The following is a 26,921-nucleotide window of genomic DNA, read 5'->3' on the forward strand; positions in this document are numbered from 1 at the left end:
ATGTTGGGTGTTCTCACATTTTCTTCATGTAGAAAGAGGGTTACAACTAAAATTATTTAATCGTAAATGGTGTATTAATCATAACATTTCATGTTTCAAATCCATAGCATGTAGAGGATGAGGTTAGACAAGAAGAGAAATCTATGGTAGAAATCTATGGCTATATTCAAAACTAATTTGCTTCCCTCAACTACTCAAGTAAGTAACAAAAACTCTAATTCTCTTTTTATTAATAAAATACTTTTAATAATAATAATAAAAAAATCAATTTAACATTTATTTCTTGTTGCAATGGACCATTTGCCCCTCATGCAACAACTGTTGATCAATGGTTGCCATTGATGTCAACCGGAGCATCACCAGGGGATACCCGAGTCTTGCAAGGGAATTTTGACTTGAAAAATTACTCTATTTTGAGTCAAGGACATTCTATATGGATTCTACTCATTGATATATTTCCTTTTATATATGACACGAGAAGTAATTCTTCACAGTTTGAGAGATATTCATGTTTGAAGTTAGTAACCCCAGTTAGTGGAATAAAACCCTATGGGGTTGTGGCATGGAAATCATAATTGGTTGTGGTCATTGAATAGTAAATAATTAATAAATACTTATTGACCCTAAAATCCCTCCAATGTTCACTTGTTTAGGACCCTCTCAACTCAAGACATTCATATAGATAATGAATCTCATATTCTCCTCTAGTAGGGATTTCATGGCTTTAAAGAGGTGAACGTGGAATTTTCACCATGGCTTTTTTTCTACAATGCTTCAAAAGACGAAATTATATCCCATTTGATCCAAAATATTGATGAACCTTGTGCCCAAATTTCATATCTTAGTTCACTATATTTTCGGAGATGTGATTTGAGGAAGTTAGGGATTTTGCACGCTCCCGAATTCCATGTCAAACGTGTGCCATTGGGAAAATCATCATAACTTTCTCTCTGAGAATTGGATCCAAATTTTATAAATAGTCACATAAAGCAGATAGATTTTAGTTTGTTGAGTAGCATTTTCAGGACCTAATGTCTCAATAGTGACACATGGCACTTTGTACAAGTTCTCTCTGTCGAACCAATCTGTAATCAAGTCATTGTGGGAGATTGGGCATAATAATTTATTTCAAAATCCAATATTATCAGACATATGGTGTTTGAAAGAGGACTCAGATGGATACCACAGCAGGAAATTTCAGATCTTGGAGATTTGAAATCACATAGATACAACAGATTCGATATCAAGCTCCTAGAAGGCAAGAAAAACCATGCATTCAAGGATCACTGCAGTAAGGACCACAAATCAACACTTGTGTAAATCTCCTACAATAAGGTATGTATGATTAGTGTTTACATTTGAATTTTGAGTATCATCTCTGACATATGTTTTTTAGGACAACGTAAGTATATACCATGTTTCAGTTATATCTCTATGCCTCTATATGTCAGTTAGTTTTGATACCACATTTCGGATGTCGTATCCTTGATACTACACATATAATGCTACACCAAGCCTGCTAAATCTATATGATGTTGTAAGTTCATGTTACTTGTCTGTCATCAATTTTTATTGTATATATCTTTAGGTTAGTTTTGGATATAGTATTGCATAGAGTCCAAGCCTATATCAAGAGTGCGAGTCTTTGTGTGTTGTTGCAACAAGTCAACAACAAAAGTGACAAGCACACTTCAGGTATGCATTGTAATTTTAAGTTGTATTTATTCATTACTATGCACTTACATGTGCTTTGTATGAAGAGATATGTAGAAGGGTATTTTGTTTTATTTTGTGATTGGTTTTGTCGGGAAAATTTTGCATGCAAGTAGAAGAAGATCCAATTACAATTTCAAGTAATAATTCAAGGTAGAAATATCAAATCAAGGGAAGCATTGTAGTGGGACATCCTTTGAAGACATGAAATCCATCTGTATATTCTGAAGAAGTGTCAAGGCCAAGATTCATCATTGTAAAGTTGTAAAAGAGTCATTTGTAAAAGTGTCATCATTGGAAGAGTCATTTTTGTAAAAGAGTCAATTTTCCTAGAGTCTAGAAGACATCATTGGGAGGTATAATAGTCTCTGTTGGGATGATATCATGGTTGTGTTGCAGGTCATAGTTTGATTTTTGTTCAGTAAAGTACAAGGAAATCATTGTAAATCATATTGTATCATGGATCATTGTCCCTAGTACGGGCGTCCACACTCTTGTCTCATTTTTGGTCATTATAGGGTGGCAGGGAGGTGCTAGGTTGGTGTATGAAGTCGCCTACAAGTTGAAGTATGTGAAATATTCAGGGTGGTAGGTTCGTCTACGATGTTGGGGCATCCATTCAGTTGACTACGAAAGAAAACAGGGCATTGGGGCACCACTCCATTGGGAGCTGGAGAAGAATTATTTTCTAAATTCTAGGAAGTTGTTACTTTCATTTTAGTTGGGACTGAAGATTAAAGAATTTATTGGAAAAGAGTTTGGTGGTTTTCGACCCGGAGGGGGTTTTCCACCTAAAATTCTTGTGTCTACTGTGTTCTTTTAGTTACTGTTCTTACTGCCTAAACATTCATAATAATTGAATACTAGCTAATGCTATGAAAAGACTTAAAACTGTTAATTTATAAGGAATATTGATTCACCACCCTTCTTAGTATTTCCAACAATCGGTATGAGAGCTTGGTTCCTTCAATAACATATTAACCACTGGAAATTAGTTTTAAAAGCATAGAGATGGGAAAGTCAAAGAAGTAAGTTACAAGGATTTCAGAGGAAGGTACAAGTACAACAAAATATAAAGAAAGTGAGTATTGTGTACCAACCCCTGATTTTGATGTAGATAATTACTTGATATGGAAATCCAGGATGGAAGTACATTTGTAGTCACATGGAGTATGGGAATCAATTGTTTTCAGAGGCACATATACCAATAGAGATAAAAGGTACAATTCAAAGGCCATGCATGTAATTTTGAATGTTCTGCCAAATTTTGTGAAAACAAAAGTTGGTCAATGTTCAAAAATTAAAGCTCTTTGGGAAAAGCTTCATAATCTCTATTCAACAAAAAAATTAGGTCAACATGTTGAAAATTCAGATCCTTTTGGTTATGATGAATAAATGGGAGAAATGAGTAAAATATAGTTTCAAAATCAAGTGATCAGGGTGATAAAGAAACTCAAAAGTCAAAAGGAAAAGACAAGACTTTTGGAAGAAGAATTGAAGATAGCAAAATAAATCATCAAAGAAAATGAAGAGTCTAAAAAGATGATTAGTAGTCTTAGAACTCAATTGGAAGAAATCAATAATACAATGGCATGAGATAGTAGGGGAGAAGTCCAACAAAAGCAACAAGAACTCGACATAGTGTTTGCAAATATTAGCATGATCACATAATAGATGCAGGAAGAAAAAATTGAAAGGGAGGAATCTGATGAAAGACACATATCTGTTGTTGACCAAAAGAAAAAGGAATTAGAAACATATTCAATAGAAATAAGCAGGCCTAGGATTGAAAATGAGAAGTAGAAGGAACAGATATAGGTTCTGAACAGAGAAGTAGAGAATACCACTCTTCTCAAGATAAAGGTTGAGGAGCCAGAAAAAATAAGGAAGATCATGAAAATATGGTTTCAAGAAGATCTTGCTCAAAAGCAAGAAGAACTTGATGCAACCCGTGATGAGATCAACAAACTCAAGGGATCACAAAAAGAACACTTACAAGATAGGAAATATGAAGAAGGAAAATTGAAGGCAATTAAAGATGGTAAAGCTCTAGTTGATGAAGGTACAAGCTCCGCATCTTCGCAGGAGGATTCTAAGATGTAAGTAGATCAATGTGAAAAGCCAAATAAGAATGTTGCAACTCCAAAGAACAAGACCAAATAAATCAAGAAAAAAGGACCACAACAAACTACAACACCGCCTCTGAAGAAGAATGAAAAATGTTGTAAGTATGCTTGTTTATTTAATGGTTAGTGTTTTTCATGTGGTAACTGTGGACATATGGCCAAGGGTTGTAAAGTTATTGACATGTACAAATATCAAGGACCATCTCATTTGAATGAACCATTCAAGTACACACATTTATTTAATGGTTATTTATTTTTATGTGCTAACTATGGACATATGGATAGCGATTATGAAGTTTTTGACACGTACAATCATTATCCACAAAACCCTAGAAGAAAGTTTGCAGGATCACGAGACAGGTACCATGATGATTTTTTTAGAAGGGAATACATGCAAGATGGGCTAAACATTGAATGTTTCAAATGCCATAACTATGGCCATAGTGCTCGCGTTTGCAGATATCTGATGGAATCACCTATGGACAACATTGAATGCTTCAAGTGTCATAACTATGGGCACATGGCTCAAGATTGCAGGAATAAGAAGGTATTGAAAAGGAAATAGGTACAGGAAGGCAAAGTAGATAACAATGTTTCAACAATTATTCTTTTAGTATTTGTAAAATCAAAGGGTCATGGGGAATTAGCAGTTGCTTTAGATAATGACTGAAGTCAAGATGGCCTATTAGGTCACTCACTATTTTGAACAATATGGCTTATTGACTCCTTAATGTTTGTAGATGAGGAGTCTATGCAATAGTATATGGCACAAGTCTATGATTGGTAGGAAGGTAGTTTGATCAAGATGGAAATTTTGTTACAGGTTCAGGGGGAGAAAAATATTTGAAGGGTTATAGGTTATTAGGAATAAGGTAAGATTAGTTTGCAAAGGATATGCATAGATTGAAGGAATCAATTTTGAATAAATTTTTTCTCTCGTTGCCAGAATGGAAGCTATCAAGGTGTTTCTCGCTTATGCATGCTCGAGAAAAATCAACGTCTACCAAATGGATGTTAAGTCAACCTTTCTAAAAGGTGAATTTGAAGAAAACAGTTACATTGAACAACCCAAAGGCTTTCTATTCACTGACAAAGAAAACTATTTTTGTGGATTAAAGAATGCACTATATGGTATCAAGCAAGCTCCTAGGCCTTGGTATGATCATCTTGATAGGTATCTACATCAACAAGGATTCAAGAAAGGAAGTGCTAAAAACAATATCTATGTGAAAGTGGATCAAGATAACCTAATGATTATCGAGGTATATGTGGATGATATAATATTTGGAAGCAATGATGACATATTAAGTAAAGAATTTACCACAAAAGTTCAAAGTGAGTTTGAAATGTATATGCTTGGTGAGTTGACATACTTTTCGGGGCTTCAGATTTCTCAGTAGGATAAATGATTATTGATATATCAAACTAGGTACATCAAGGAAATGCTCAAAAAGTTCCAGATCGAAGATTGCAATCTAGTCCTTACCCCCATGATAACAGGTTGCAAGTTAAGCTTAGAAGATTCGTCAAAGGATGTGGACCAAATATTTTATAGATCCATGATTGCTAGTCTCCTATATGTGATAGCCTCCCAGCCTAATGTGATGAAGGAAGTTGGACAAATAGCAAGATTCCAAGTAGCACCAAAAGAATCTCATATTATTTCCATCGAAAGAATTCTTCGATATCTTAAGGGAACATCGCAATATGGTCTATGATATCCCAAAAGAAATGATCTGGTTATACAAGCTTATACAGATGCGGATTGGGCAAGAAGTGTTGGTGATCATAAGATTACCAGTGGAGCAACATTCTATCTAGATGGTTTTCTTGTTTAATGGTTAAGTAAAAAATAGTCTTCAATCTTGTTATCCACATCAGAAGTAGAATATATCATGGTAGCAGCTTGTTGTAGAGAATTTCTCTAGATGACGAAAACTTTGCAAGATATTCAAGTCAAGTTTGATGAGCCTATTCCCAAATTTTGTGATAACACCAGTGCCATCAGTATCTCTAAGAATCTTGTGATGCATTCCAAAATGAAGTACATTCGAATTAAATATCATTTTGTTAGAGAGCACGTCGCTGAAAGGAATATCAAGATTGAATATGTTGGCACAAATGAACAAATTGTTGATACCTTTACCAAACCATTACCTTGTGAAGCATTTTAGTATATTTGCCAAATTCCTAGGATTCTCCCAAGTTTTCATTATACCCTTTCTCTTATCTACTCGAGTATAAAGACGGAGTGGAGGTGTCTATAGGTCCACAGGATGGATGTTTTTCAGGGGGATTTACCCTTTTCCATTGATGAAAAAGGGGGAAAGAAGGCAGTAGGAAGAGGTGTCATGATCGCAGGGGGAGTACTTGTGTTGCCATCAATCCCAATGGGGAAGATTGTTGATCAGTGGTTATTATTACTGTCAACCCAAGCAGCACCAGGGGCTACCTTGATCTTGCAAGGGAATTTTGACTTGATAAATTATTCTATTTTGAGTCAAGGATATTCTATATGGATTCTCCTCGTCAATATGTTTCCATTTATATATGGCACGCCAAGTAATTCTTCACTGATTGAGAGATATTCATGTTTGAAGTTAGTAACCCGAGTTAGTGGGCTAAAACCCTATGGTGTTGTGGCATGGCACTCATAATTGATTGTGGTAATTGAATAGTCAATAATTAATAAATATTTTTTTCCCTTAAATTCCTCCAGTGTTCATTTGTTGAGGACCCTCTCAACTCAAGACATTCATATAAATAATGACTCTCATATCCTCCTCTAGTAGGGATTTCGTGGCTTCAAACAGGTCATCGTGGAATTTTCGCTATAAAACATTTTCCGCGAAGCTACAGAAGATGAAATTAAATCCAATTTCAGCAAACATCTTGATGAATATCGTTATCAAATCTCAAAGCATGGTTCACTATATTTTCAGATATATGATCTGAGGAAGTTAGGGATTTTACAGGCTCCCGAATTCCAAGTCAAACATGTGACGTTGGGCAATTTTTCATAACTTTCTCTCTGCTCATTGGATTAAAATTTTGTAAATATTCAGAGAAGCAAGACAGATTTTAGTTTATTTATTAGTGTTTTCAGGACCTATGGTCGCAATAGTGACACATGCCACTTCGTACAAGTTCGTTGTACTGAACTAGTCTATAATCTGATCATCATGGGATATTGAGTATAAGTCCTTCTTGAAAAATCTAATCTTGATCCAACATGTGGGGTTGGAAATAGGACTGAGAGGGCTACCAAAGGATGACATTGCAGAACCTGGAGATCAGAAATCACATAGATACAATAGATTCAATATTGATCTCCTAGAAAGCAAGGAAAAACATACATTCGAGAATCACTGTAGTAAGGACCACACATCAACACTCAAGTGTAAGTATCATACAACAAGGTTTGAATGATTAGTGTTTACATTTGAATTTTGAGTATCATCTTTGACATAGGTTTTTGCATGACAACATAAGTATATACCATGTTTCAGTTATATCTCTATGTCTCTATATGTTAGTTAGTTTTGATACCACATTTTGGATGTCCTATTCATGATAAAGTTTGTCTGTCATCACTTTTTATTGTATATATCCTTAGGTAAGTTTTGGATATGGTCTTGCATAGAGTCCGTGACTATATCAAGAGTGGTAGTCTTTGTCTACTGCCGCAACAAGTCAACAACAAAAGAGAAAAGCATACTTCAGGTACACATTGTAATTTTAATTTGTATGTATTCATTATTATGCACTTACATGTGTTTTGTAGGTAGAGGTAAGTTTAAGGGTAGCTTATTTTTTTTTGTGATTAGTTTCACCGAGCAAATTTTGCATGAAAGTAGAAGAAGATTCAAGTACATCTTCAAGCAAGAATTCAAGAGAAGAATTATTAAATCAAAGGAAGCATTGCATCAAGACATCCTTTGAATGCATAGCAGCCATCCATATATTGTGAAGAAGTGTCAAGGCCAAGAGTGATCATTGTAAAGTTGTAAAAGAGTCATTTGTAAAAGTGTCATCATTGGAAGAGTCATTTTTGTAAAAGAGTCAATTTGCATAGAGTTGAAAAGGCATCATTGGGAGGTATAGGAGTCTCTGTTGGGAAGATGTCATGGTTGGGTTACAGGTCAAAGTGTGATTGATGTTCATTCAAGTACAAGAAAATATTTTTAAATCATATTGTATTATGGATCATTGTCCCTGGTACAGGAGTCCACACTCTTGTCTCATTTCTGGTCATTATAGGGTGGCAGGGAGGTGCTAGGTTGGTGTATGAATTCGCCTACAGGTTGGAGCTTGTGAACACTTCAAGGTGGTAGGTTGGTCTAGGATGTTGGGGCATATATTCAGTTGACTACTGAAGAAACCAAGGTGTTGGGGCATACCTCCAGTGGGAGCACGAGAATAATGATTTTCTAGAGTTCTAGGAGGTTGTTGCTTTCAGTTAAGGCTAAAGATAAAGAATTTATTAGAAAAGCATTCAGTGGTTTTTGACTCGGAGGGGGTTTTCCACCTAAAATTATTATGCCTACTATGTTCTTTTATTTACTGTTATTACTGCATAAACATTAATAATAATTGAATATTCACTAATGCTCTGAAAAATATTTAAAAGTGTTAATTGCTATGGAATATTGATTTAACACCCCTCTAAGTATTTCCAACAATAACCTCGATGTCATGAGTACATGACTAGATTGCCATTAAGATATATTAAAGAATCCACTACATTTGAAGGGGAAGAAGGAACGAATGCCCTCCTTTCTCAATAGATTTCAAAGAAAAAAAGGTAGGAAATAAATGTTTGTACTAGCTATATAATTAGAAACATCATGTACCATATTACAAAAACATGTTTTTGATGATAACATTTATTGAGATGAAGTATTTTCTATCTATGATCAATGAATGACTGAATGAATATTTTGTGATAATGAATGATTGTTATATGTTTCTTTAGTACAAAACCACATATGTTTTTTATGAACTGTTTATTTTTCTATTGTCTATGCATGAATCTTAATGTGTTTATCTCAACTATTTTCTAGTAGATAGATTGGTTACTAGGAAATAGAGAGTGATGTGATGGGGGGGGGGCATAAAATATTCCACCTTCATATGGTTGGGTATGTTCAGTAGAGAATAGTTTAGGATTTAGATAATCTAGGAACAAATTTCCCCTGATCCAGCAGAGCAACAACAATGTCAATGTTTACTTTGTTGTGGATATGTCAAATCAATGGAAGTTTGCTCCAAGATTAGAATACTCCAATAAATTGTTCTCAAGACCAAGTAGACCTCATTCAAGTATTCATGACTCAAGTGTTTATAGTAATTATTTAGTCATCAATTTTTTTGTTAATTTATTTGATTATTTTGTTGATTATTTAACTATCAGTTAACTTAGTAGAACAACTATGGGAGGAGATCTCAAGATTTACTTCCAGAGAGAAACATGTGGAAGTGGTGTACAAATGAAAGAACATGATTGAACTAAATGAAGGTTTCACCCACATGACTTTCAAGTATTAAATTGATTTTTTGAATTTCTTTATTGATTTTATTAAAAATATGTGGACTTTATTTTTTTTTCATTCTCAATGTATTAATTGTCCAACCAAAATTGACCTAGATTTGGGTTGAACTCAACTCTTGATCCCCTCCATAGTGTCCAAATTTTCCTTTCTTTAAATATTATTTCCTAAGTTAAAGGTTCTGTCCAAATTGTTGTAGTTGTGCTTTGGGAAACTTTTATTTATGTAGAGAGGTAGAGGTGGCATGCTTGCACTAGGCTTAGCATATTTCTCAATTTAGATGCTTCTCTTATTTGGCTTTTTTGAAAAAATAGAGAGTGTATTTCATGTAGGAGGTGCATTATTATAGGATATATTAGTCTTAGGGTTTATCCTTTTATCATAATCACACCACATGGATGGAGTGCATTGACTGTATTTTCAAAAGCCTTGGTAAGAAAGATCGAGTTTTAAGATACCAGTTAATATAATACGAATGCAAGATTGAGAGTTCAGATTTGTGTGTGTTGTCATGTTTCTAGTGTGATGTATCTGTAAAATCAAGTATTTAGAATTTAATGTTTTGATAACTCTTATAAATTCAAATTTCGTAGTCTTTAGGGTTTGACTTTTAAACATTGAAGTTCAGAATCTACTTACCATGATATGAGAGCTAACAGTGATGTGATCCTCTATGAGAATTATTGTATCCATCCATTTTTTGATAAAATATTTCATATATATTTTTAATATAAAAAGGATATTATTTAGACTTAAAAAAAAGGGTTGTTAAAATAATCATCACAAGCTATAGCTGAAAGGAAAAAACTTATCTAGTCAAAACAAGATACACCTGGATTTGTAGAAAGAAATGAGCACATATTAGACTTCCATTTCACCAAATAATATTTTTTCTTTTTTGTGAAATGGTGAATATATATTCATTTCTCATTCTCCAAATATGATATAAAATATAAGTGCTAATCTAGTCCTATGTTGTGTGAAAATCCATGTCCCGAGGGAGAGAATCTCCTAACTGGGTGACCTTTAGGGTAAAATGATAGCTTGTATGCCTATTTCCAAGGAGATTGAACATGTTTATAGTACTAGAACAAGTGTTTTGGTCCAATAATGCTACATAATGGTGCTTTAGTATACCCACATATTTCAATTATTCCCATAAAAGAAAAACACCATGAATTAAGGAATAAGAAAAATATGTCTTTTTCATTTTAAAATGCATTTTCCAAATATATTTCAATTTATAAAGCTATGTTTTCTTCTTGGTATTTTTACTCTATATTTTATTGAGCTCAACTTCATGTTTTGGCTTGCTTGAAACCCATTTATATCCATTAGCCAACTTTTGCCTCATTCTATATCTAGTCTTTCCACTTATCTTGTGGCTTCAATAGGCCAAACAAAATATGTTGCTTGGGATCTATCTTTGAACCTTTTATAGAATGATTTTATCTGCTATGTTAAGCTTGAATTCTATTTTAAAGTTGTCACTAATCATTGTTAGAAAAAATACTTTGATACTGTTAGCACTTCATAAATCCCTTAAGATTGAGGAAAGGGATCCCATAGTAACCACAAACCACTTGTATGTTAAAGTCTGGTCCCCCTAACCTTCGAGAGGGCTCTTTCATTGGATCAACTATTATCAAAGATTGATGAGGTATGGATTTTCGACTGGTTATTAAGCTTAGAGGTAGCTGATATAAAGTTGAATGAAAATTGTTGGGATTGAGGGCCCCTGAAGTATAGAAATAATATAACATTAGGGCATGCATGAGCCATCTAGATAACAAAGGCAAGGTAGGAACATATTTTAAGTCAATTATTGGTTGTAGTATAGCGATGGATGAAGGAAACACATAAATATTTAATTAAATGTAGCAGAGAATAAGGTTATGAATTTTTCTATACAACTTATAACCAAATATTCAAAAGAAACATGATAGAGCAAAAAATAATTATATCATGTATAAGATCCACAATTATCCTGAGCATCTAAGGATGAATTCAAGATAACAACTTCAGAAATGGATATTAAATTAACATAAAGAAGACACAAACTTGAAAACCAACACCTCAAGAATATATTAAATTAATATCAAAGTCTTCTATGAGGTTTTTTATTAAAATATTAAACACAGGGTCTCCTCCTACTCTCAAAAATTCTCTAATATTATTACATTGTATACTTAGCCTTTAAATATCATTTTGGCCTAGGACTGGGAACATCAAATTTATCAAACTAAGTGGATCAAAAGGTGTGTTTTATGAGATTATTAAGATTCAGGTCAAATATAGGAACAACATTCACTCAGAAAATCATCTTAATCCTCATATGCCCGTAGTCCTCTGGAAAATCCTGAACTATCTGTCATGGTGCCCAAAATCCTGCCAAATATCCTCCTAATTCCCTGTTTCATTCCCCTTTTGGTTTATTGGCCCGCTTTAAGCTTATCGAGTAACTTATCAGCCTCCTTCCAAATCGTCAAAACCATAAAACATGGTGCAGTATAAAATAATGACTATGGAAAGGGTTTTAAGACATAAAACTAGTGGGCGGTAACCATAGGCGTATGTTGTAAGCGCTTACCTCACAAGTTCTACTTACACATCCCCTTTAAGATTTCTGGAATTTGGTGAAATGGTGTTGGTTCATTGCAATATCGTGTTAGAAATGGTCCTCATGTGTAACACATGGGACCAAAGCATATGCACCTAGGCCCTATGAGATACTGAAACTTTACAATTAGAAATTTCACAATATAGCATTTGGTTGCACCCCTCAAGACTTGCGATCTCCAATGAGTGATGTGGCCTGACCACTTGGAGAGAAAATAAGGGAGGGAACCACACCAAGGATTTAACAAATAAAAACCTTTGTTAAATCTTTCTCTGATTTATACAAACCTTCATTAACTTATATCCGCATAACCATATGATTTTAACAGATAAAACATATATTTATGTTCTCATCATTGTACCAATATGCCTAGTTTTTTGTCTTCTTTGTGACTATGGGATAGCTCCCATATCCGATCCCCTCTATCAGATAATTTTGATGAGCGAACTTCTTTCATGCAGTGATATTCTTCATCCCCCGATCATTGATTGTGATCTGACGTCATCCTTTTCCACGTGTCACATGGTGAGTGGTGACAAATGTCACCCTTTTTTGGCCTCTTATGACCTATGAAAGTGTCATATTTGCATGTCATGTGTGCACCGTACAACCACATCATGGTGACATCAACTACCACATGGCTTAATCATAACCAAACACTTCCTGCCATGTGTCCCTTTGGAGGAGAGGGAAAGGACTCGAACCTACTCTTATTTGTGGATGAAATCCTTTGTAAAACTTGGTTCGACCCTCCCCAATGCCTTAACACTAACCACACATTTCCTAGTTATTTAATCACATATCACAACTTTATAATATCACAACATTTTAGAGTTTTCACCCTTGCGACATGCAATCATCAATTATTGATTTGCGATATGACCTGGGCCCCGTTGATATGTCTAATTGGTGATTGTGGATCGTAGATATTGTTTTTTTGATGAGCTATGTATTGGAACCTCTGATCAATAATATGTGATATCGATGATCATTGATCGTTGTTTCACTCTGACCTCCATTTCTCCTCTTTTCAAACTGTTTGAAATGCAGGATGCAGGATCAAGACTTGTTTTCTGGATTTGGGGAAGGATTTTCATTTAGCTATATCTTTTGATTTAGAGGTTAGTTTGAAGAACTGGATATACCATTGGAAAGTTGCTTCTAAGAAATTTATCATGAAAACACCTGAAACATGATCTCAACCAAAATTCTTATGTGAAAAAACTCCCAAACTTTCACACCTCTCTTGACCATAGAACTTCAAGGACTAAATGGCTCCTAGGACAAGAAAACCTTTAGGCTATGACACCTAGTGATTAATAGGCTAAATTGACCAAAATGAATAGTAAGAGACCAACACCACTGACACCTATTATAGGACCCTAATAGATACCATGTTGAAGTTAGGTTTAGAAAATTTTATGTTGATATGTGGTTGAAGCTAAAAAACATAAAAATGCCACAAGGAAGGTAGAGCCTTCAACACATATTACAGAACACCACCATATATGAAGAAAAAATAATAGTGAGCTCACGACTTCATTAAATTATCTTTCCATTGCATGTATAAATAGTCATGTCTTCACATAGTTTCAAGTTATCCTTTTAAACTATATGAACTACACATGTAGATAAAAAAATATATTCATCAACATCTATATAAAATTGTAACCAAAAAGGCAATACCTTAATATTGTTGTAGTCTTCTCTATCATATATACATTCTCAAAGTTTCAAATCATAGAGGAACCATTTCATTGTCAGTTAATAGTGAAAAATAAATAAGTAGGTACATTGTATATGCATTAGACATAGATATAATTGAGTTTTAGCTATTTTTATCTTTTTCGTGTGTTTTGATTTTATGGGAAGGTTTTCTTGTGGAAATTGTTTAACTCTTATGGTCCATTTCCTATTTTTTTGTTTATGGGAGGGCTATCGTATGGGAAAATTGGAGGCTGTATGTATCCATATGAAATATTGAGGGCTTAAGCTTATATATCTATGAATTGAAGTCATGTTGGAAATAACTGGGAAAACATCATGTTCGTTGATCAATCCTCTCATTTGTTACAACCTAGCTCTAACACTTTCCTGCACTTCAATGTTTGACATCAAAGGAGAAGAAAATAATTAAATAAATCCATCAGAATCTATAGTTATTAAAAAAATTAAGAATCTCAGTTGGATCTCTGTATCCATATTTAGAAATGTATTTTTTGGACTTGCTCCCATTTCAACTAATAAACTACATTTTAGGTATGAAGTACCTTGGATTTTTTCTCAAACCAAATGCTTATGTATTTCAATATTGGATTTGAATGTATAAAAAAATTGAAAGAAGCCTCAAGTTGAAGGTCTCAGTGGCTTTCCTTAGTTTTCACATTAACATTAATAGATTTGTACTTAATACAAACATTGTATGTTGATATTTGTCATATATTGTTGTATGAATTGCATAACACATGTCCAATTTGGTGGTTTCTATGATAGTTTTTGTACATATTTTGAGGCTTAAAAAAACTTAAGTTGCACCTTTTAATGCACTTCCTAGATGTGTTTGATACACTTCTTTTCTTCCCAATGTGCAATGTATCCTCTTGTGTAATCTATGGAGAGGTGGTCCATATGGTCATGTCTAGTGTTGCTTGATGTGTACCCAGATTTTCCAATTGCATACTCTTTCAAGTTTCAGCTATCTTTGAACCCTTTTTATGCTCAAACACATATGAAAAATGTTTCTTCCTCATCTCAAGACTCAATTTAAACTTCCTTGAACTCCTCATGGTCTTGGACAATGACTACTCTTGTTGAATACTCATTGTTGTTGTAGGTGTAGATTCAAATATCTTTCAACTCTGGCTTAGCTTACTTCTCGCCATCATTGATTCTCGCTTCTCAAAGGACTCAAGGAATTACTTTTAATATAATTTAATTTTTAAGAAAAAAATTATATTGAAGCGGTTACAACTAAGGAATATAAATTCTCTCATTCAACATTAAATTTCATTTCAACTATAGACTCTGCATATAATGCATCTCACTCCAAGTTTATTCAAACTATTCAAATCACAAAATTCTACTAAACTGTTAATTTTTTATCCAACTACAAGGCGTGAACTTGTATGCTCAAGACACGCTTGGCAAGGTTCCTAAATCTAACTACTAACTATTTCTAAAATTGAGATTTAAAATACCATCCTAGATCCATCTTAACCTGGGTCTATGTAGCGTCGAGAGGGATCCAATATTTTGAGGTGCAAACCTCTTTTTTGAGTGCAAAACTTGAGGAAACATTTGCACCTCAAGAGATTTGATCCCTCTTGGTGCTTGACATATCTGGGTTAAGATGGATCTAGGTTTTTTATAATATTATATATTATCTATATTTGTATATATGTGTCTCTTTCTTAGTCCATTTTTCTATTTCACACCCTAGGCCTACACACACTCTCTCCATATATATCTCTTTATCTCATTCCCTCTTCCTCTCTACCTCTCTCTCTTCCTTCCCACTCTCCTCTCTCCTTCACTCTCTCTCCATTTCTCCCTTGTCACTCCCTCTCTCCCACTACCTTTCTTCCTCTATGTATTTCTTCTTCCTTCCTTCTCTCTCGCCTACAACTCCATCTCTCTCTTCTTCTCTCTCTTTAGTCCTCTCTTTCCCTTTCACTCTCACCTCCCTCTATCTCTCCCCCCACTCCCATGTCTCTCTCTCTCTCTCTCTCTCTCTCTCTCTCTCTCTCTCTCTCTCTCTCTATTTCTCCCTCTATCTCTCTCTATCCCCTCTATCTTTGTGCCTCCCGATCTCTATCTTTCCCTTCTCTCCCTATATCTCTCCCCAACTCTTCTCTCTCTTCACTCCTCCCCTCTCTCCCTCTCTCTGTATCCATGTATCCCTTGTCACTCCCTCTCTCTCCACCTCCATCTCCCTTTGTCTTTGTTCTTTCCTCCTTGTCTCACCCCCCTCCAACTCCATCTCTCTCTGCCTCCCTTCTTCTCTCACACCCCTCCTCTCTCTTCCTTCCTCTCTCTCCCACCTCCATCTATCCCCATAACTCTCTCTCTCTCTCTCTCTCTCTCTCTCTCTCTCTCTCTCTCTCTCTCTTTGCCCTCCTGCTTTGTCACTATCTCCTTGCCTCTCTCTCCCTCATTCTCTATCCCTTCCCCTCTATTCCCTTAATTTTTATTGTTTTCATCACTTGAATCCTTATATAATATGAATATATGATGGTTCTTACTAATATTGTTTGTATTATATAAATTTCACATCTTTAAATATAAAATGATTATAATTTTCAATTTTACTAAAACCTTAATTTAATTTCTATGGGAATATTTTTAGTAGTCATGAGGATAGAAGGTTTAGATATATCTCAAAACTAATTACAACCCTCTTCCCATTAGCATCAATTAAAAAATGTTATAAAATTAAATTAAAATTAAATTTTTTTATTGTGAAATAAGTTATGGTTTTTGGGAATGAGCTATTGATTATTCATGGTATTAGCCCATGGTATTCTAACAAATGCTATTATATAACTTGATTGGGCCTAATGGCTAAGAGAATGTGTCCCTCCTAAGAGGCCACAACTTCAAAACTAGAGGGGGTAGAGTATATTTGCCTTTGTAGACTTAGCAGTCAAATCACTACATGGAGGTGGGTCTCTTGTCACACAAACAAAGAGTCATACACCAATGTGGTGTCTAGCTTGGACGTGACCTTAAAATTGGATAATAATAATAATACAAGTTAATAATATTCATGGTAACGTGGGGGTGATTATCTATGGTTATGAATCTTGTCATATTGTTATAAAGTATTTTAATTGTGAAATAGGTTATGATTTTTTGGCGTGTGGTATTGATAAGCCATGGAATTATCCCATGATATTGTAACAAATCCTATTCAGAAGTTCATATTATGAATGAAAATTTGGGAGTGAATATCCATGATTAAGAATCCTGTCATATTGTTATAAAATATTTTTATTATGAAATAAGTTGTGCTTTTTGGGCATGTGCTATTCATAAGCCACGGTATTGGCCCATGGTATTGTAACAAAGCCTATTTACAAGTTAATAATATCCATGGTAAAGTGGGGATGAATATCCATGGTCAGTAATATTTCCATATTGTTATAAAATATTTTGATTGTGAAATAAGTTATGTATTTTAGGCATGTGGTGTTGATAAGCCATGGTGTTGTCACAAAGCCAAATTTTTATAAGTTAATAATATCCATTGTAAAGTGGGGGTGAATATGGATGGTTAATAATCTTGTCATATTGTTATAAAATATTTGTTTGTGAAATAAGTTATGCTTTTTGGGCTTGAGATATTGATAAGTTGTGGTATTGGATCATGGTATTCTAATAAAACCTATTCACAAGTTAAAAACAAAATCAAAATATAACAAATTGAATTTGATTATTTTTATTATTTAAACTTTTTATTATAAATTAAGCCAACATTTAGATGTTTTCACTCATTATCGATCACTTTTGATTTTTTAATTAGTTTTTAATTAATCCGACATTTAGAATTGTTTACATACTTACATTACACCTACACATCTACTCTATACTGGGTTATAGAGCATGCCCATGTGTAATTAGTGGAAAGTATTATAAACCTAGCAGAAGTTATGGTAGGATTCAATAAAAAAATCAATGGCTCTAAAGTCTAAAGTTCTTGTACATGGCCCATACAAATGGTGACTAATAACTTATATCTTTTCGTGAAAATATATTTCTAGGAAAGTCATTTTTGAGTCTAAATTTATGCATGTGGTGTCTAACTAAATATGAGTTTAAAAAATTCTTTAGTATTATATTGAGCTGAATTTTTGTTTATTTTCTCATCATTGTTTGACTGCCTTAAATTTGGACAAACTTAATATGCTATTGGCTATTCAGTTACACAAGAAAACTCTATCTGATATGTTTCATTTTATTTTGAGTTTCTTGACTTTACATCTCTACTCATCTTCTAATCACCAACTCCTTACCCTTTGGAATTCAAGTATTTATGCTTGCTTATGTCAGTAACTAATCTCTACATTTTCCACTCTCTCGTTGATTAGTTTCTTTGGTTTTTGTATATTTCTTAGAATATGAGTCGAGTAAAATTATATTTGTGCCTTCCAAGTGAGCATGGAAATTTATCAACTAGATTCAAACATCCTTCTCTTTGAATAGAAATCCCTTTCATTCGAATTGGTTTTGAACCATTATAAAATACTCAAGATCAAGTCCATTTAGGGGTTTCCATTGAGGATTGTCCTAAATATCGATAAATTCCTCTCACGTTGGGTGTGGAGCCTGATTATCTTCCTCATTTTTCATAAGTTTTTTGTTTCACCCATGTTAAATCCTTGTTCCTAATGGGGAAGCAATGCCTCCCATATGAGCATCATGAGGGGGGTCCATGGGGGGCAATAATGGTGATTTTATGATCCCGCCTTAGCAGGGGTTCACAGTCAATAACATTGAAGCTAAAAATAGATGAAATTTTTCCTTGTAAAATATTGTAATTTCATAGTCAATCTGGGTCGTTCATTAGAAGATGATATGATGGTAGAAGTTATGTTAATTTAGGATATTTCTCCTAGAAGGAAAACCTTGCTTTATATGAGGGAATTGTATTACTGATATGTATTATTATTCTGAGTGAGAAAGAGAGAGGGGACTGTGTAACATCGAAAAGGAAATTACAGGGGATTTGTTATAGGTTGTATCTCTTCATTTTGTTGGATGATATCAGAGGAAGGATTGGTTTTTTCTTTGTGGATGTAGCCCAAATTGGGTGAACCACGTATATTTGTGTCTCTATTGTGCTATGTGTTTTTTCGTTTTTGTTTCTGCAACATTTTATGTGTTTCATTTCTCCATTAATTAATTTCTAAAAATTGGTATCAGAGTTGAACATGTATTTAGATGATAAAACCATATGAGAGAAGGGTTCATAGTTTGAGTGGGAGAAATGGAGGAAGATGGTAGACTTACGGTCGAGAAATTTAACGGCCAAAGCTACTAAGTGCAGATGGAAGATTATTTGTATCAAAAATATTTGTACCTACCATTGTGTGAAAAATCAAAGAAGTCGATGAGTATGACAGATGGAGAATGGGATATTCTCGACAAAAATGAACTAGGAATAATATGGTTATGTCTGATAGCATTATGGCATTCAAAATTTCAAAGGAAATGAAAACATAAGGTTTAATGACGACTGTGGCCAAACTATCTGAAAATCCATCGGCCTCAAAAAAGGTATATCTTATGAAGCGTTTATTTGAATATGAATGTGCGAGAAGGTGGATCAATTTTTGATAATTTAAATGAATTTAATATGGTTACCATTCAGTTAAGTTCTGTAGGGGCAAATTTTGATGATGATGCTAGGGTTGTGTTATTTCTATGCTCATTGCTAGAAAGTTGGAATGGTTTAGTTATGGCTATTAGAAACTTTGTCCTTGGATCTAGTGCATTAAAGTTTGATGATGTTGTTCGTCCCATCCTTAGTGAGGAAATGTAATGGAAAATGTCTAGTGAGACATCAAGTAATTCTTTTCTTGCAGAGACTAGGGGCAAAAAATGGAAAGAAGAAGGAGCCTAAGAAAGCAAAGCTTGTCAAGGAAAGGTAGATCTAAATATAGATTAGGTATAGTGTACTGGAAATGTGGGAATAAAGGACACTTGAAGAAATACTACAAATATCGGAGGGGAAAAGAAGGAGATCGACATCAAGAGAACAATCATGAAGTGAATGTGACAAGTGATGTGTTGCAAGATACTTTGAATATTTCATTAGAGAATATTATTTATTCCTGGGTGGTAGATTCATGGGCTTCATCCATCCCACACATGATAGGAAAATTTTCATGACAATGTTGAAGGAGATTTTGGATGGGTTCATTTGGGTGATAATAAACCTTGTAAAATCATTGGAATGGGTAAGGTTTTAATAAATCAAAATAATGGAAAATAATGGATATTAAACGAGGTAAGGCATGTTCTAGGTCTAAATAAAAATTTAATTTCAACAGGGAAATTGGGAGGTGAAGGATGTGTAAGGAGCAAAGATGTCATATTCAATGAAAAGGTCTTTTATAATTATCAAATGTGGGGAAAGAAATGGGAAAAGGAAAGTAAAGAATACATAGAGCTTAATGATATCTTAGAAAAACTAAATGTTCCTAAAAATAATAATGATCAACATCCACAACAACAACAACATGCACCTCAAACATCTAAAAGTGGTGTTAGAAGATATATCAGGATAAGTAAACCCCCTGAATGATTCTCTCCTTCATTATATTATGTATTATTGATTGATTTTGGTTAGCCAAAAAGATATGAATAAGAAATGTAGGTATAAACTATGACAAAGTGGGATCAAGCCATGGAAGAAGAGATGGACTCCTTAATGCATAACCATGCTTGGGACTTAGTCAGGTTGCCTGTAGGTAAAACAACATTACAGAATAAATTGGTTTATAGGTTGAAGGAATAAGATGGAGATAAATAGAGGTATAAGGCTAGACTTGAGGTGACGGAGTTTGCAAAAAGAAAGGTATAGACTTTAATTAAATTTCTTATCTTGTCATTAAAATGACTTCCATCAAAACTATTTTAAATATAATGGCATCATAATATTTTCATATTGAGTAGCTAGATGTAAAGACATCCTTCCCCCATGGCTATTTGGAGGAATAAATATATATGCAACATCCACAAGGGCATGAGGTAAAAGGAAAGGAGAAATTGATTTTCAAATTGAAGACGAGCTCTTATGGCTTAAGCCTGGCTCCAAGGTATTGGTATCTAAAATGTGACAAATATATGTTTGGACAAGGTTATACTAGATGTCACTTTGACCATTGTGTTTATCGTAAAATGAAAAATGATGGAAAATGTATTGTTATGCTATTGTATGTAGATGGCATGCTTGTTACAGGGTCTAACATGTAGGAAATAAATGTGCTCAATGGAAAATTGGCAAATTCATTTTCAATGAAGGATTTAAGTCCTGCAAAACAAATCCTTGGTATGAGAATCACTAGAGACATGAAAAAACACAAATTAAGATTGTCTCAGAGTGAATACATAGAAAAGGTGTTGGAATGATTTAATATGCAGAATGCAAAACCATTTAGTACACCTTTGGCTATCCATTTCAAACTAATTAAAGAGATGTTTCCTAAAACTCGGGAAGAGATGAATTATGTGTGTAAAGTTCCATATGAATGAACAGTTGGAAGCTTAATGTATAAAATGGTCTGCATAAGGCATGATATTGCACATGCAATGGGAGTTTTAATAAATTATATGAACAATATAGGAAAATAGCATTGGATGGAAGTGAAGTGGATTCTTAGGTATTTGATAGGTACCACAAATCAATCATTATGTTTTGGACGTTCAAACATTATTTGATATGGATATGTCAATGAAGATATGGCAAGTGATAGAGATAACATGAGGAGAACCACAGGGTGTGTTTATTGTAAGTGGAACAACTATCAGTTGGGTTTTTAAACTGCAAAAGATTGTTGCACTTTCAACAACAAAAGAAAATTAAGTTGTTGCTACAAAGGCTAGTAAAGAAATGATTTGGTTACAAAGTTTTATAGATGAATTGGGAAAGAATCAGGAAATTGGAAGGTTATATAATGATAGTCAGAGTGCCATCCATCTTTGAAAGAACTCAAAATTTCATTCTAAGACTAAATATATACATATCAAGTACCATTTCATATGGTCAGTGTTGGAAGATGGATAGTTGAAGCTGGAATTATACAAACTAGCCAAAATCTTACAAATATGTTGATAAAGGTTCTAGCGAGGGAAAAATTGAACTTCTTCTCAGTTTCAATTAGTATTCAAGAATGGTGATGAAGATGAGATAAATATAGGTCCAAGTGGAGTGAACAAGTGAAGCTGCGATTGAGTTTGTATAATCACTGTCCAAGTGGGAGATTTTTGGGTATGGAGCTTGATTATATTTCTAATTGTTCAAAAAATAATTTGTTTCAGATATGTTAGATCCCTACACCATGGTACCCTCGAAGCTAAAAATAGATGAAAAATTACCTTGTAAAATATTGCAGTTTCGTAGTGAATCTAGTGTTATAAAATTATATGACAGAGCAATGGAACACATAAAATATTGTAGAAACATAAACAAATAAAATACATAAAACAAGAGAGACATAGATATACATGGTTCACCCAATTTGGGCTACGTCCATGGAAAAGCAGCTAGTCCTTCCATTTATATTATCCAATAAAATGAAGAGAAACAACCTACATCAAATCCGTTGTAATTCCCTCTTCACTCTCACACAATTTTCTCTCTCTTTCTCACTCTGAATACACACCGATTTCCAGCCACAATACAATTCCGTCATATATAACACGGTGTTTCCTTCTAAGGAAAAAAACCTTAAATTAAACATAACTTCTATCGTCAGATCATTCACGTAATGAACAACTCATATTATCGTTGCCCCCTTGGACCCCCCTGGCAGTGAAAAAACGAGTGACATTATTTCCCCATTATGAACTGGGATCCAATGCGGTGACACCTCTAAAGATGATAATTATATTACACAACCAACATCTGGGTCATTCATTAAGTGGATGATCTAACGTTAAAAGTCATTTTAATTTAGGATTTTTTTTCCTAGAAGGAAACCCTCAGTTTATATGAGGGAATTTTATTATGGTTGTGTATTATTATTCTAAGTGAGGAAGAGAGGAGGCTATGTGAGAGTGAAGAGGAAATTATGGCAGATCTAATTTAGGTTGTATCTTTTTATTTTGTTGGATAATATAACAGAAAGGACCGATTTTTTCCCTATGGACATATCCCAAATTGGGTAAACCAAATATATCTGTATCTCTCTTGTTTTATGCATTTTTGTGTTTGTGTTTCTACAATATTTTTTGTTTCATACTCCGTTAATTAATTCCTAACATCTCAGTTGTGGATAAATTCAATCCTCTCCATAGTAAGAACTATGTCCTTGCTTATTGTTCTCTTATTTCATGAAAATTTATTTACCGATTTGTTTTTATACCCCTGTCACAATGGTTAAACAATGATGTGTCTACTAGATTCCTGTTGCCATTATTTGATCACTTTGATGAGTTTACATTGTCTTGTCTCCTTAATTACTAAAGAAATTCCTATGATATTCCTTTTTTTACCATTGGGTACTGATGTGATGTTCCTTTCTCCACTATGCATGCATTGTTGGGATATTTCACTGTGATTGATGTTAGGATATTTCCACTCTTGTGTTATATTAAAACAACAACAATCCTATAATCTAGACTATAATGTGTTATATTAGCATGAGGACAAGCGAATAAAAAATAAATACTTTAGAAAATAAAATGTTTTGTAGCTTGATAGTGCAATCCTGTAACATGTTAAGCAATTTCATGCTCAAATAATTAAAACAAGATTCAAGTGATGTCTTTATGATAAATTTCATTGTTTATATGTATGCTAAATTTGGGAACCTAGATGATGCACAAAATTTATAAACCTGATATGGTCTTATGGATTGTTATCATATAAGCATGGAAGGGAGGAACTACTACTCTTTTAATAAATGCAACAAGTTGTATTGACTCCAAATGACATTACATTTCTTGGTATTTTACCTAAATGTAGTCATATAGAAATAGTGGAAAAAGGCCAACACCATTTCTTTTCCATGAGTTAGTATCATGGCATTAGATCATTATTAAATCACTATGTCTACATGGTAAATATTCTTGGTCATTTAGATAACCTAAGGGAGGAAAATAATCTTATCAATTCCATCACTTATGAACCTAATATTATCCTATGGAAGGCTTTTCTTGGTGCTTGTCAAATCAATAGAAACCTTGATATAGGTAAATGTGTAGAAGAACACCGTTTCGATTTGGAACCATAAAATATAGCTAAAAAATAGGCAACCATTACATAGAAAATATTACTAGCCCATCTGATTTAAACGTTTGTGACTTTGAACTCCAAGATGAAATCAACACTATTTACATTCTAATGTACCCTAAGCTTTAAGAGTTTCGGAATCATGCAACCCAATTTCTTATCTACCTAGAGAGTGTTAAAGATAAAAAGGTAGTGTTGTATCAAGTTCAATTCAACATATATGAACTCAAAAAGTTGTGAGCAGAGGAGAAGAGTGTGCCATAAGAATTTTCTAGAGTGGTTAAGAGAGAAGATCAACGTAATCATGAACCACTTGAAAAATACCAATCAATAATCACATCACTCAAAATAGAAATTACTACTTTCATTAAAATGTTTACTCCTTGTAGTGAAAGTGATAGAAAGATGCCTCCTTCAACCACTTGAAGACATAAGTTCATCTTCTTTTATGATAGACATTTTAAATTAACTAGAAGAAAGTATTAGAATCAAGGGAATTAAAATTGGGATGCTTTTAAGGAATTCCCAGAAATCAATAGAACTTCCAAAAAAAATAACTTGATTGATTTTTTCCTTAGAACATTCAAAAGAAGAAGGGTACCCGTGACTAAAGAACTAGTTTTCTATCCATCTTCCTTTGAAAAATCGATTTTTAGATGCACCATATAAATATTTTCACAACAAGAGGTGTGGATGAGTTACTTAAAATGGTAACTATGACCATAGAGAGGAAATTGAAAAGTGTATAACTTTAAAAAGGATGACAAGAGGAAACAATTTAGTTATATATTGAAAATATATAAAAGGGGATTTTGGCTTGTGTGTATCTTGTACACCCTTTTCTTATATTTTAATGAAAGGAAGATTTCAAGGCCAATTATGGAGGAGGAACACTCGTGTATAATACTGTATATGTTGGAAACCCTTTTTCTTGTTTATGTTGTTACTAATGCAATTATTGGTTGTGTTGTTACTTGTACCACTGTACTATTGTATTATTTTGTTGTAGACATATTTACATGATGCTTGCATTGGGATGTCGATTGCACACTTATGAATGGTAATGTAATAATATGCTTCTTTTATTTCCATTCTTGTCCATATATATATAGATATATATATATATATATATATATATATATATATATGTGTGTGTGTGTGTGTGTGTGTGTGTGTGTGTGTGTGTGTGTGTGTGTGTGTGTGCGTGTGTGTGTGTGTGTGTTTTCTTTATTTTTTAATATCTTTTTGCTCCAAAAACACAAACAAAAATTGAGAGTGAATCTCATATTTATTGGTTTGAATCTAATCCCACCTATGATAGGTTAAATAAGATTACAATTTACATATAGATTAAAAGTGTTATCCATTTTGTATTTCATTCTCATTTTACATTGAAATAGTAATTTTTGTTGGACCTAATCTCATACAAGATCCCTATTAATTATGGTATGGTATGGAGTCTATTTGGAACTATACATCAGGGAGAAACCCTCGCTATTTAGAAAGAAACTTTGTTTGTGACAAAAATTTAGTAAACATCATTTTCCTAATGAAGTAACATGTTTGAAGTTCAACGTCTTTAAGGATAAAAGGGGTATCAATGTCTTTATCTTGCATCCTTTATATTAAACAATTATAACCATAGTCCAAGGTTATAATGAAGGTCACAAGGCAAGAAAGTGGCATGACACATTCAAAGTGAAGGTATGGGAATCAACACCACCCAACTCTTGGTTACCTTCACACATATCCTTCTCAATGGTAGTTCAAACTCTGAAATTGAGAGGAATTAATTTGGAATTGTGAGGTTGGATTATTTTGGCTCTCAACATGGTTTGACTCACATTAGTTTGTGTCACTATAAGGGAATATCATGGATTACATATTCTAGGTCCCTTGTTGGACGTGGCCATTAGCATATTATATTAAACATGGGTTATTCTTTCCTATACTATGGCCATTTGTAGATTATATTGTAACCATGCTCTCTCTTTCTAGGCTACCAAAACCTCTATGGTATTGGTTCATGGATGGGAATTCAAAATACATGATCCCTAGGACTGGAGCCATGTTGGTTTATTGGAATCCTTTAGTAAAGTTGGGTATAATAAGGGGATGGTGGAGAAAAATCATCCCAAATATTGCTCCTTACACCACTTCTTATGTGAGGCTTTGGATTTGTGATGAGCCTTAATGAGGTATGACAGGATTTCTATTGAAAACCTAGTAGTTATCTCTCATATTAATAATAGAATGTCTAATCAAGATGAAACATAAGATAAAAAATGCATAAATTTATTATATATTGGGACCCAACAAAAAAGGAAAATTAAAAAGAATAAAGTGTTGTAACATGGCATATATAATGATAAAAATGTGATGAAGTTAAAGCATACTCTAAAATAATTCTAAGTTAAACTAAATAGTTTTATATTGCATGTACAAAAAAAATATGGAACTCATATTGTAATATAGCATACAAAGTTTCTAAATGTAAACAATCTATTGTTGACCAAACTCAGTAGAGAAATTATAATGAGGGTTGAAATTTTGATAAATGTGAATGGGTATAAAACTTAAATTTGTTACTACAATAATCCATCATCATTTGAAGGCTCTAACTTCACATTCACATTCCGAGCAACTTCTATAGTTCAAACATATCCTTATTATCAAACTTGCAAATATATGTATGCATTGGATGCATTCCCTTGAAATCCCCCTTGATTAGGTTCAAGTTGCTTCTCATTTTCTTCAAATTCTGTAGTCTATTTCCATGTGTCATTTTTTGTATTTTTTTTTTTCATTTTTAGGTTGCATTAGAGACAATTAAATTCTCTTTGGATAATCTTCTTGGACTTCCTAGAAAAAAGATTGGGTTTCTTACATTTGATAGTGATTTTCATATTTATAATATAAAGACAAGAATTTTTTATGACTTATTTATTTCCTTTACA

This window comes from Pinus tabuliformis, chromosome 1_2, assembly GCF_031772625.1.
Source record: "Pinus tabuliformis cultivar Carrire ecotype Pingquan chromosome 1_2, CPIR1, whole genome shotgun sequence".
In the NCBI taxonomy this organism is placed as follows: domain Eukaryota; kingdom Viridiplantae; phylum Streptophyta; class Pinopsida; order Pinales; family Pinaceae; genus Pinus; species Pinus tabuliformis.